Source organism: Gymnodraco acuticeps, unplaced genomic scaffold (assembly GCF_902827175.1).
Source record: "Gymnodraco acuticeps unplaced genomic scaffold, fGymAcu1.1, whole genome shotgun sequence".
NCBI lineage: Eukaryota > Metazoa > Chordata > Actinopteri > Perciformes > Bathydraconidae > Gymnodraco > Gymnodraco acuticeps.
Window position 1 is genome coordinate 169,186 of NW_022992348.1, and position 11,410 is coordinate 180,595.

Genomic DNA, 11,410 nt, shown 5'->3' on the forward strand with positions numbered 1-11,410 from the left:
TCTCTCTTTTAACATTGGTTTTTAGTATAGCTTTTACCGAGAGTGTTTTTATCATGGGGGCTCCATATAAAAAGACGAGCAAGGAAAAGTGGCAGCTCCTGAATTTCCTCTCTGGCGAAGCAAAAATGGCCATTTATTTAAGTAGGAAAAACAGGGTTGAAAATAAGAAAGGGGAAGAGGCAAAAGCGATCTGGCTGTGTAGCATCAGAGCCAGACTCTGGCTGGAGCATCGTTTTTATAAACACATTGGAGACTTGGACGCTTTTAAACAGCGTTGGTGTTATAATGATATTGTGTGTTCTGTTGTGGATGAGGATTTGCACTTTGCACAAGTTTTTAAGACATAGGTTTTAATGTATTATTTTAAGTGATTCGTTTTTTTTATTGCACAATGAAGCACTTTATTTGAAGAATGTATGTAAATAAAGTGTCTTTGCAAAAATCAAAGTCTTCTTCTTCGTCTTGACATTAAATTATAAACCATAATAAATCAATTGTATAGGTAGAAGTAGAAGTACTCAGATCTTGTACTTGAGTAAAAGTAGAAGTACCAGAGTGTAGGAATACTCTGTTGCAGTAAAAGTATTGCATTCAAAATGTTCCTCAAGTGAAAGTAGAAAAGTATTCTCATCAAAATATAGTGAAAGTAGCGACAGTAAAAGTAGTCATTGTGCAGATTGGTCCTTTTCAGAATAATATATATGATATGTTTTATAATTATTGATCATGAAAGTGTTCTCAAAGCTGGTAAAGGTGCAGCTAGTTTGAATGACTTTGTATACTGCAGGGTAGCTGGTGGATTTACTCCAGGTGGAACTAAAGTCTGATTTAACACTTGGTTAGATTTCACATCATTCATCCACATCTGTAAAGTTACTAAAGGTTTTAAATACATGTAGTGGAGGAAAAGTGGCTACGCTTTAAACTCTAAAATATAGTTACAGAAAGACAGACAGACAGACATCGAGATAGAAAGACATCGAGACAGACATAGAAAGACAGACATACGGACAGACTGTCTTCTGTATACTTGTATGTATGAAGGCAAAGACTAGAACCTTTATTTTGAAGAGTACAGCGCAAGCATAGGGCACACTAGCCAATCAGAAGCAAGGAAGCGCTGGAGACACACCCACTTATGGAAACGAAACATTGAGTGGTATACTTGTTTTAACAGTAAGAACAGAAAAACGAAAAAACGAGCTGAATTTCCGTTTTTTCGTTTTGGGGCAAAATTGAAAAACAAAAAAACGACCTGTTTCTGATTCTTTTTTGTTTCAATTAGAACGAAAACACAAACGGTTAAAACTGGGGTTACGTACTGTAGCCCAGCTTCTATCAGTATAGGCGCAGCCCTCTAAGACTATCGCTATTGGGTAATCTCCACTGCACATGTGCAGCACTGACAGACTTATTCCACGCCCACCTATGACGTGGGCCCCACCTCCGGGCTCACTTCCGTATAAATAGGAAGTAGGCCCTACAATCCACTCCAACAGCTTTTCTTCAGCTATTCGCGGAACCAGTGGGGCCCAAACCTTAGAGGGCTGCGCCTATACTCATAGAAGCTGGGTTACAGTACGTAACCCCAGTTCTATATCATATAAGGCTTCGCCCTCTAAGGCTATCGCTATTGGGTTAAGGGTGAAGCAGGATGTAGTCTACGCCCCACTGGTTCCGTCCGTTACCAGAAGCACAAAACACACCTACTCAGTTAATAACCCATGTCCATTTCGCCATGCGTAATGGAGCATCACATTCCCAAGGAATATAGCATTAAAAAATGAATATTCTCCATCAGGGAAGGTAGGCTTACTCGGGCTACCTGTCGTTTATAAAAAGTAGAGATCGAGTCTCACTTGTTAAAAACGATCAAGAGAGGGGAAAAAAAGGCAGCTCTCTAAGTGCCGACCGGCAGGAGAGAGGGCATGCAATTGAAAAACCCCGACATTACTCATTCTGGCAGGCTATTCAGTACTGAATGTGTCAGAGAGGAATGGGAGAAATCCCTCAAATACAAACGAATAAAAGAACAGGGGGAAGACCAAGATGCAGCAGTGCAAATGTCTTTCACTGTCATTCCTCCGTGCAACGCCGTAAAGGAGGTGAGGAGGAGGAAAGAAGCCATTCAAAGTTATCACTCTCGATCTAAAACGAGCTTGTGATAACCTTTGGCATAAAAACCGGGTTAGGGCGCAAAACAGCTAAGCTGCCATCTCCTTGGATCTGGAGACATGACGGAGCCACCGAGAGAGCAGACCAATCACTCACCCTTTTAGCTGATGTCAGAGCCAAGAGCAGAGCTACTTTGGCTGACAAGAACTTCAGGGGAACCTGATCTAAAGGTTCAAATGGAGCTTTACTCAGTGCGCGTAACATTAAAGCCGAAACCCATTGAGGCGCCAAAGCGCGTGACACAGGTCTGAGTCTCTGTGCTCCCCGTAGAAAACGTTTTGTCAGAGGGTGACTAAACACCGTGCTGACACCAATCTACGTGGCAAGATGAAATGGCAGCAGCATATGTTTCGACCGTGCTATAAGCCAATTCCTGTCCAGCAACCGCTGGAGGAACGACAGCACGAGGCAGGGGGCCCAACGGGGGCCAGGATTTTCCCTACACACCAAACGGAACATTGTCCATTTGGTTGTGTAGGATGTGTGTTCAGCAGCTGCGCTGATTGAACACCTCCCTGGCGATTTATGTAGGCCGCCGCTGCTTTGTTGTCTGTTCAAATCAACACATGTTGATTGTACAGCAACAGGGCGAAGTGCTGGATTACTTTCCATATAGTAATTCCAGCACGTTTATATGGAGAGACATGTGACCCGGCCACTGTCCCCCCACTGCCTGCCACATGCACGTTCCTCAGCCTGCGAGAGATGCGTCTGTGAACACTGCGGTGGGTGACGTCACTCTGCTCAGGGGCACCCCCACTGACGTGGAGATTTTTCCAGTGAGTTCAATCCAAACCCACGGAAGGAGGAATGTACACCATGCGTCTCCTCTGAGGCACGGGGTCGATACGCAGGCAAATAAACCACCTCTGGAGTCTCCTCACTGTGAAGGAGACCCAGGGGGATCACCACGTGACCAGCTGATATCATACCTAACAGCTGCATCACGGAGAGGGCTGTCACCGCCCCGCGGGGTGTCACGCGCCGGAGGAGAGCTGTCCGAGCTGCTTAAAAACCAATAGGTTTTTAAAGACAGCCGGTTATGCAGCGAGCCATGCTGCCTATAACCGACAGGTTAGGGGCAGCCGGCTTAACCGGTGAGCCTTGCTGCTTATTATTATCCATCTGTCCATCGAACACGTGCGTCGCCACTCTGAGTAATACTCTGAGAGCGCTGGATGTGCTGTGGTCGTCATGGTGACGAGCCACGTCAGAGCCCTCGCCGCCGTTGCCCGTGAAGCAACCCAAGAGGGGCCCGGTCCGAAAAGGCTGCGAGGGGCCCTCCACACGCTGCATCTCACACCGGCTCTCATCCTGTCTCTGTTTCGGAGAAGGCTCGTAAACTGGACATTGAGGCGCGTTCACGCTCAAACCTGCTGAGGAATGAGCGGAGGTGTGTGCAGTGCTATTCACACAGTGCGTAATAACAGCCATGGGCTCATTACGACCGTGTGTAATATAGGCACATCTGGGACAGAGGGAAAACCGTGCTGCCTGCTAACCGACAGATTAACAGCTGCACCGGAGGAGAGCTGTCACTTTCTCCATTCCCTGCTGTGAGAGTCGCGCTCTCATGCGGGCTGAGTTCAATTCCACTCCCAGTAAAATGTCTGGGAGGGAAGAGGACAGCTCTTCTTCCAGTTGATAATGAAACCCAGGCTTGACAGATGAGATACGAACTGTATCGTCTGAACAATCGCTTCCTCCCTGGAGCGAGCCAGCCACAGCCGGTCGTCCAGGCAAAATAACCCTCATCCCCATTCTGAGTAGCTGCTCCAACCGTCTCCACCCACTTTGAAAAAGTGTGTGGAGCCAGGAATGAGAAACGCAGGAATTTGCTGTGTTTCGGGATGATGGTTACGTGGAGGTAAGCATCCTTCAGGACTATGGATGTGCACCTCCCTGGCGAACACACCACAGCACCTGTTTGATCGTCTGCATGGGAAAAGGCCATTCCCTTGTTGGACACTGACAGATCGAGGATGGGTCTCATTCCCCCCGCCCCGTCTCCTTCGGGACCAGAAAATAGCGGGAGTAAAAAAACCCTGATTTTCTTCCCTTTGAGGAACCCCGGGAAAAGGCTTTCTTTAACCAGAGTTCCTGCCGCTCTGCACGGAGCGCAAGACACTGTTCCTGGGATGACAGGACTTCCTGTATCCCGTAGAACTGCGGGGGGGAGAGGCGAATTGCAGAGACTACCCTCTGCCCATCCGCCTGCTCATCCATCTGTCCATCAGACACACTCGCCGCCACCCTGAGTAACATACAGTACTCTAATAGCGCCGGGTGTACATTCTCTGGATGTGCTGTGGTTGGTGACAAACCATGCCAGAGCCCTCCACACGCTGCATTTCACACAGGCTCTCAATATGTCGTCGTTTAGGAGAATACTCGTAAACTGCGCATTCACGCTCAACACCACTAAGGGATGAGCGGAGGTGTGTGCAGTGCTGTCCACACGAGGCGTAATAATGGCCCTCCGTGGGCTTATTACGACCGTGGGTAGGAGGTGTCTGAGACAGAGGAAAAATCCATGCTGCCTAAACCCAAAAAGTTTAAGGTAGACGGATTTGAATAGCAAGCCCAGCTGTTTTATTAACCGATAAGTTAAAAAAAAACAGCCGGCTTAGGCAGCGAGCCATGCTGCCAAGTAACCAATAGGCTATTGGCAGCTGGCTTAACCGGGGAGCCTTGCTGCATATTAACTTCCCTCTGTCCATCTAACCCACGCGCCGCCACTCAAGGCGCGAACCTGCTCTGGATGTGCTGTGGTTGTCATGGTGACGAGCCACGCCAGAGCCCTCCAGACGTTGCATTTCACACAATCCTTATGTCGCGTTTAGGAGAAGGCTCATAAACCGGACATTAAGGTGCGTTCACGCTCAACACCCCTAAGGGATGAGCGGAGGTGTGTGCAGTGCTGTCCACACTGTAATAATGGCACTCGTGGTTCATTACGACCGTGTGTAGAAGGTAGGTTTGGGAGCTGATCCGAGCTGCCTAAAACCCACAGGTTTTAAAGACAGCCGGTTATGCAGCGAGCCATGCTGCCTATAACCGACAGGTTAGGGGCAGCCGGCTTACCCGGTGGGCCTTGCTGCTTATTATTTTATCAATCTGTCCATCGAATACACGCGTCGCCACTCAGAGTAATACTCTGAGAGCGCACGCATGTTTTGGATGTGCTGTGGTTGTCATGGTGACGAGCCACGTCAGAGCCCTCGCCGCCGTTGCCCGTGAAGCAGCCCAAGAGGGGCCCGCACCGAAAAGGCTGCGAGGGGCCCTCCACACGCTGCATCTCACACCGGCTCTCATCCTGTCTCTGTTTCGGAGAAGGCTCGTAAACTGGACATTGAGGCGCGTTCACGCTCAAACCCGCTGAGGGAATGAGCGGAGGTGTGTGCAGTGCTATTCACACGGTGCGTAATAACAGCCCTAGGCTCATTACGACCGTGTGTAGTATAGGCACATCTGGGACAGAGGAAAAACCGTGCTGCCTATAACCGACAGGTTAGGAGCATCAGGTTTAACCGTCAAGCCCTGCTGTCTAATAACCGACTGGTTAATTACAGCTGGCTTGTGCCGCGAGCCCCGCTGCCGCGCTAACCAACCGGTTACAGCCGGCTCAAACGGCGAGCCCCGCTGTCTGTTAACCTACAGGTAACAAACAGCTGGCTTATGCACCTCCACATGCTATATTACACAGCGGCTCTCCTCATGTCGCCGTTTAGGAGAAAACTCGTAAAACGGACATTGAGGTTCACGCTCAAACCTGCTTGAGGAATGAGCGGAGGTGTGTGTCGGAGGCACATCTGTGACATAGGAAACAAACCCGGGCTGTCTAATTAACTGACAGGTTTTAAAGACAGCTGCTTTGAGCCATAAGCTTTGCTGCCTAACAACCGACCTACCATAAGCAGCCGCTTATGCAGCTTCTTTTATGTCATCCGGAGGAGAGCTCTCCTGAACCGGGGGAACGGGGAGATCTCATTAGGCGGCTGTCTTTCCGATGATCTCCGGGAGTTCCTGGAGAATACCGCCTATCGACGGCAGAGCCGTGATGGCGGATAGAGGGACCCGTTGACCCGTCGTCAGCCCGGCAGCCGAACCTAGGCTCTGCTACCGGGCTGACCCCGGGCCCCCGCCCCGTCTCCCCCGCCGGAGGAGAGGGAGACAGGGCGGGGGAACCACATGGTGATCCGTGAATGGAGGGGAAGGAGTCGCCTGACTGCTGCTCGCCACTCGGATCCAATAACTAAAGGGCTTGGTCCACAGAGTAAAACTCCTGGACTAGCCAATCATCCTCGGCCGCAGCAACGAGAGCGTCCACTCTCCGCTGTCTGTGGGCCAGAGGGAGACGGACACAATGAGTGCACGACACCTGGGGAGTGAGAGCCGCGTTTGCGTGCTCTAATCCCCGGCAAAACTCACACCGTGAGTTCGGGTCGTAACTCATATGTCGGGTTGACACCGGGCCCCCACCCTGTTTCCCCCGTCCGGAGGAGAGGGAGGATGGGCCCAGGGGAACCAGGAATGTTTGCTTTTTAGTAAGTAGCTCTTAAAAGAACTTGTTTTGCCTGTCAATGCTTCTGCAACGGTGTGCTGAAGAAGAGTAGGAGTGGATTGTAGGGCCTACTTCCTATTTATACGGAAGTGAGACCGGAGGTGGGGCCCACGTCATAGGTGGGCGTGGAAAAAGTCTGTCAGTGCTGCACACGTGCAGTGGGGATTGGTCCGTGTACTTTTTGTCAGTTTGATTTTTCGTTTTAAACAAAAGCCAAAAAACGGAAATACCAGCCTTTTTCCGTTTTTTTGTTTTTTATTTAAAACGAAAAAACGGGAAACCAAAGCCGTTTTTCCGTTGTTGTTGTTGTTGTTGTCTGAATAAAAAGACGGATAACGAGAAAACCTAATTTGTTAGTTTGATTTTTCGTTTGAACCAAAAAATGAGAAAAATGAAAATACTGGTCCAAAGCCTTGAGAATCACTGCCATCACTGACAGATTCACGCGCGACAGATTCTTCAGACTGAGGGGATCAATAAAAGTGCTAATTGATGATGATGTGCCAGAAGATCTGAGGAAGAGGGACAAATTCTGGAAGGTGAGGCCTTTTCTGGATCGGATTCTGCAAGGCTGCAAGTCTCAGAATCGACCTGAATGCGCATCTATTGATGAGCAGATGATTCCTTTCACAGGAGCCTGTCCATGCAGACAATATCTGCCAATGAAGCCAAACCCAGTTGGCATCAAGAACTTTGTTTGTGCTACAGCAGATGGCATTGTGCTGGACTTTGATCTGTATCAAGGTAAAGGTGCACTGCTTGAGCAGGTCGAAGAAGAAGAGGTGGGCCTGGGGTTGGGAGGCTTAGTCTTGGCTCGTCTGTGTCAAACTCTGCACCGTGGCACGAAAGTGTATTGTGATCGGTTCTTCACAAGCATCCGAGGTGTGGAACAAATGATGAAGAAGGAGATGTACATTACTGGTACAATAATGAAGAACCGACTCGCTGGTGCGAAGGAGAAGCTACCCTCTGATAAAACCATGAAAAACACAGGAAGAGGTACCTCATCAGAACTTTCCACTGAAGACGGAAAGTTGTGTGTAGTGAAGTGGTACGACAACAAACCAGTATTGATGATGTCTGTTGTTCATGGCACAGAGCCTGAAGACACCTGCCAGCGCTGGGACAAGAAATTGAAACAATATGTGACTGTCTCGCGACCAAGCATTGTCCGTGAGTACAACCTCAAGATGGGTGGAGTTGATTTGATCGATAGAATGATTAGCTACCATCGCATGAGCGCCCGTACTAAGAAGTGGACGATGCGGATGCTAATGCACTTCACGGATCTGGCTTTAGCCAACAGCTGGCTACTCTACCGCAAAGACCTCGCAATATGTGCTGCACCAAAGAAGAGCATCATGCAGTTCCTTGAGTTCCGTACGGAAATGGCTACGACCCTCTTGGCCCAGCATCACGGTCAAGGAAGCGATGCAGACCTCTCAGAACAGTCAGAGGAAGAAGACAACTCAAATCAAGGGAAGAAACGTCCTGTGACGGCAGTGCCCCATGTCTCGGTCCGCAGGAGGGTGAATGCCCATCTCTCAGAGATGATCAGCCTGAAGAACGCGGCGCGCTGCAGGGTAGCAGGCTGCACTGGAAGAACCTGAGTGCGTTGTGTGACCTGCAAAGTGTTCTTGTGCTTGCAAGGCGATCGCAACTGTTATACAGCCTTTCACACATAGGTGTATACATGTTCCTAAAGAAAAGGGCATTCCTATTTTTTTTTTTACATGACCAATGCAAAATTTCACATAAGCCATACTGTAACTGTGACTGTCCAAGGGGGGCAATTTAATTTAATTTTTTTCATTTAGTTTTGTTTTTTCACAATGATGTTCAAAACACATACAATAGTAGCCTATGTGGTATTATTAGATGCAACAGTGACAATGCAAAATGCTTTGAACGTTTTATATTTCGTTACAGGCATATGATGTCTTCCTGCAACTGTTTGTAGCATTTTAAATGAGCCGTACTATAGTTGTGACAGTCCAAAAGGAGCAAAAATGCAGTGTTTTCATGTTGTTTTTACTCTCAGATGTTCAAAACATATTGCAAAACATGCTAAATTATGCCAGGAAAAAACTGCTGTGTTCAAGGTGGAAATAAAATAGTTTTTCACTCTATTACAAAAAGGTGACTTTAATGTGTTTTATGGAAATTCAGAACGAGTGTCCACATATGTGGACATCATTTTTCTCTAAAAGTACATCATGTCAAAAGATGATACTTAGTTTTTATACTTATCAGGTTCAAATAAGCCCAAATAGCAAAGAGAAATAAAAAATGCATATAAAATGTGAAAAAAAGTCACATATTCAATTTCGGCGGCATTTCTTCAAGTTTGTCTAGAAGTCTTCTCATCAGGGCTCTATAAATAAAGAACTACGGCAGATATGTAATATTTAATGCAGCCGAACCGTGTATTACAATGCCGTTAAGTGATGACTTCCAAAGAGGAAAGCAAGCATAAAGCATTATTTTATTTCAATTTTTTTTTTTGCGGATTTCACATCGCATAAACACCAAATCCCAACGTGCATTGCGGCTAAAACATCCAGATTTATGGGTAGTTCGATGTTTTCAAAACCTCTGAAAAAAGAAATGTGTCCCTCAGAATCGAAAGTGAAAAACCTATGGGAAAAACACAAAAGCATTGTACACAATTTAAACTAATTCATGTCGTATAATTAACAAGGATAAACTGATGTTTTTTAGTGGATGAGTACTGCAGATGTCACTGTTAAATCATTTGATCATTGGTTTTATTATGAAAACTTCGAGACCGGAAATACTGTTTTCACCCTGTGAGTGTTGACGCTAACTTTACATGGAGGCTGCCGCATATACACGTTCTCCTGGCGAAACCTCAAATCATCTTCGTAGTATCTATCAAACTATAGATCCTACATCCACTGGACGTGGATTCTAAAAGTACAATATACACTTCTCGCTAGAAATATAATCAAAAAGCATTTTAATGGCCAAACTATTCTCACTCACTCGGCCCCCTGGTACACCGATCATCTCCGTTGCCTCAAAACGAAAGGTCGCCAGCTCGAAAGACATGCTAAACGAACTGGTCTCACTATCCACAAAGACATTTATAGACTGCACCAACAGCAGTACAAAGATGCCCTCAACAGTGCACACTCCTTCCACTACTCCTCTGTAATACAATCTGGCAGCAATAACCCAAAGTCCCTTTTTTCGAACTATTAACAAGCTCCTCAACACCATGAACTCCTTCACCACCTCAAAGTGTGAATCCTTCCTCTCATTCCTCCAAAGCTAAATTGAAATAATACACAGCAACACAGCCAACTCCTCCGTCTCGTCCACCACCCATCCTTTTCCGGAACCTGCCTACCCTCCTCCTTCCAGGCACCCTTTTACAGCCTTCAGACAAATTACCTCACTGGACATAGTTGCCCAAGTCACCGGCATGAATACCTCAACTTCCATCCTGGACCCCATGCTCTCCACCCTTGTCAAGGCCTGCCTCCCCCAACTCACTCATCTTATCACCACAGTCATTAACTCCTCTCTGTCCACTGGACTCGTCCTCCCTGATCTGAAACTCGCTGCTGTCACTCCCATACTAAAAAAAAACCTGGTCTCAACCCTGATTCCCTCAATAACTACATCTCTAACCTCCCATTCCTGTCAAAAATTCTGGAGTGAACTGTTGCCTCCCTACTAAAATGCCATCTGGACTGCAATAACCTTCATGAACCTTTTCAATCTGGTTTCCGTACTCGCCACAGCACAGAATCTGCCCTACTCAAGGTGACCAACGACATTCTCCTCTCTGCTGACTCTGGTTCCCTCTCAATTCTCATTCTCCTTGACCTAACAGCCGCATTTGACACGATCAACCATTCCATCCTCATCAACCGCCTCCAGTCTTCCATTGGCATTACCGGTACTGCCCTCTCCTGGTTTAAATCCTATCTCTCTGACAGACATCAATTAATCTCTATTAACAACTCCAAATCCCCCACAGCCCCCGTCAATCATGGCGTCCCTCAGGGTTCTGTACTTGGTCCCCTTCTGTTCATCATCTACATCCTCCCAATTGGACAAATCCTCCATCAACACCAACTCCAGTTCCACTGTTATGCTGATGACACACAGCTCTACCTCTCAACTAAATCAATTTCTCCAAACACACTCCCAGCTCAGCACCTGCCTCACTGACATTACAATTTGGATGCAAAACAATTTTCTAAAACTTAACTGTGACAAATCGGAACTTATAATCATTGGCCCAAACTCACTTACCCGCTCAACCCACGATTTTTCTCTTACCATTGATGGCTCCATCCGCGACCCCTCCACTCACATCCGTAACCTTGACATCATCCTCGACCCCATCCTCACTTTCCTCTCTCACGTCAACCAGGTCATACAAAACCTATTCTTCCATTTAAAGAACATCGCCCGCATCAGACCCTCCCTCTCATCGACCGCTGCTGAAACTCTGATCCATGCCTTTATAACATCCCGACTGGATTACTGCAACAGCATACTTTTTGGATCACCTGCATTCACACTAAAAAAACTTCAATATGTCCAAAACTCAGCTGCCCGCTTGCTCACCTCCACCCGACACTCCGACCACATCACCCCTATCCTCCATGACCTCCACTGGCTTCCCATCAAACA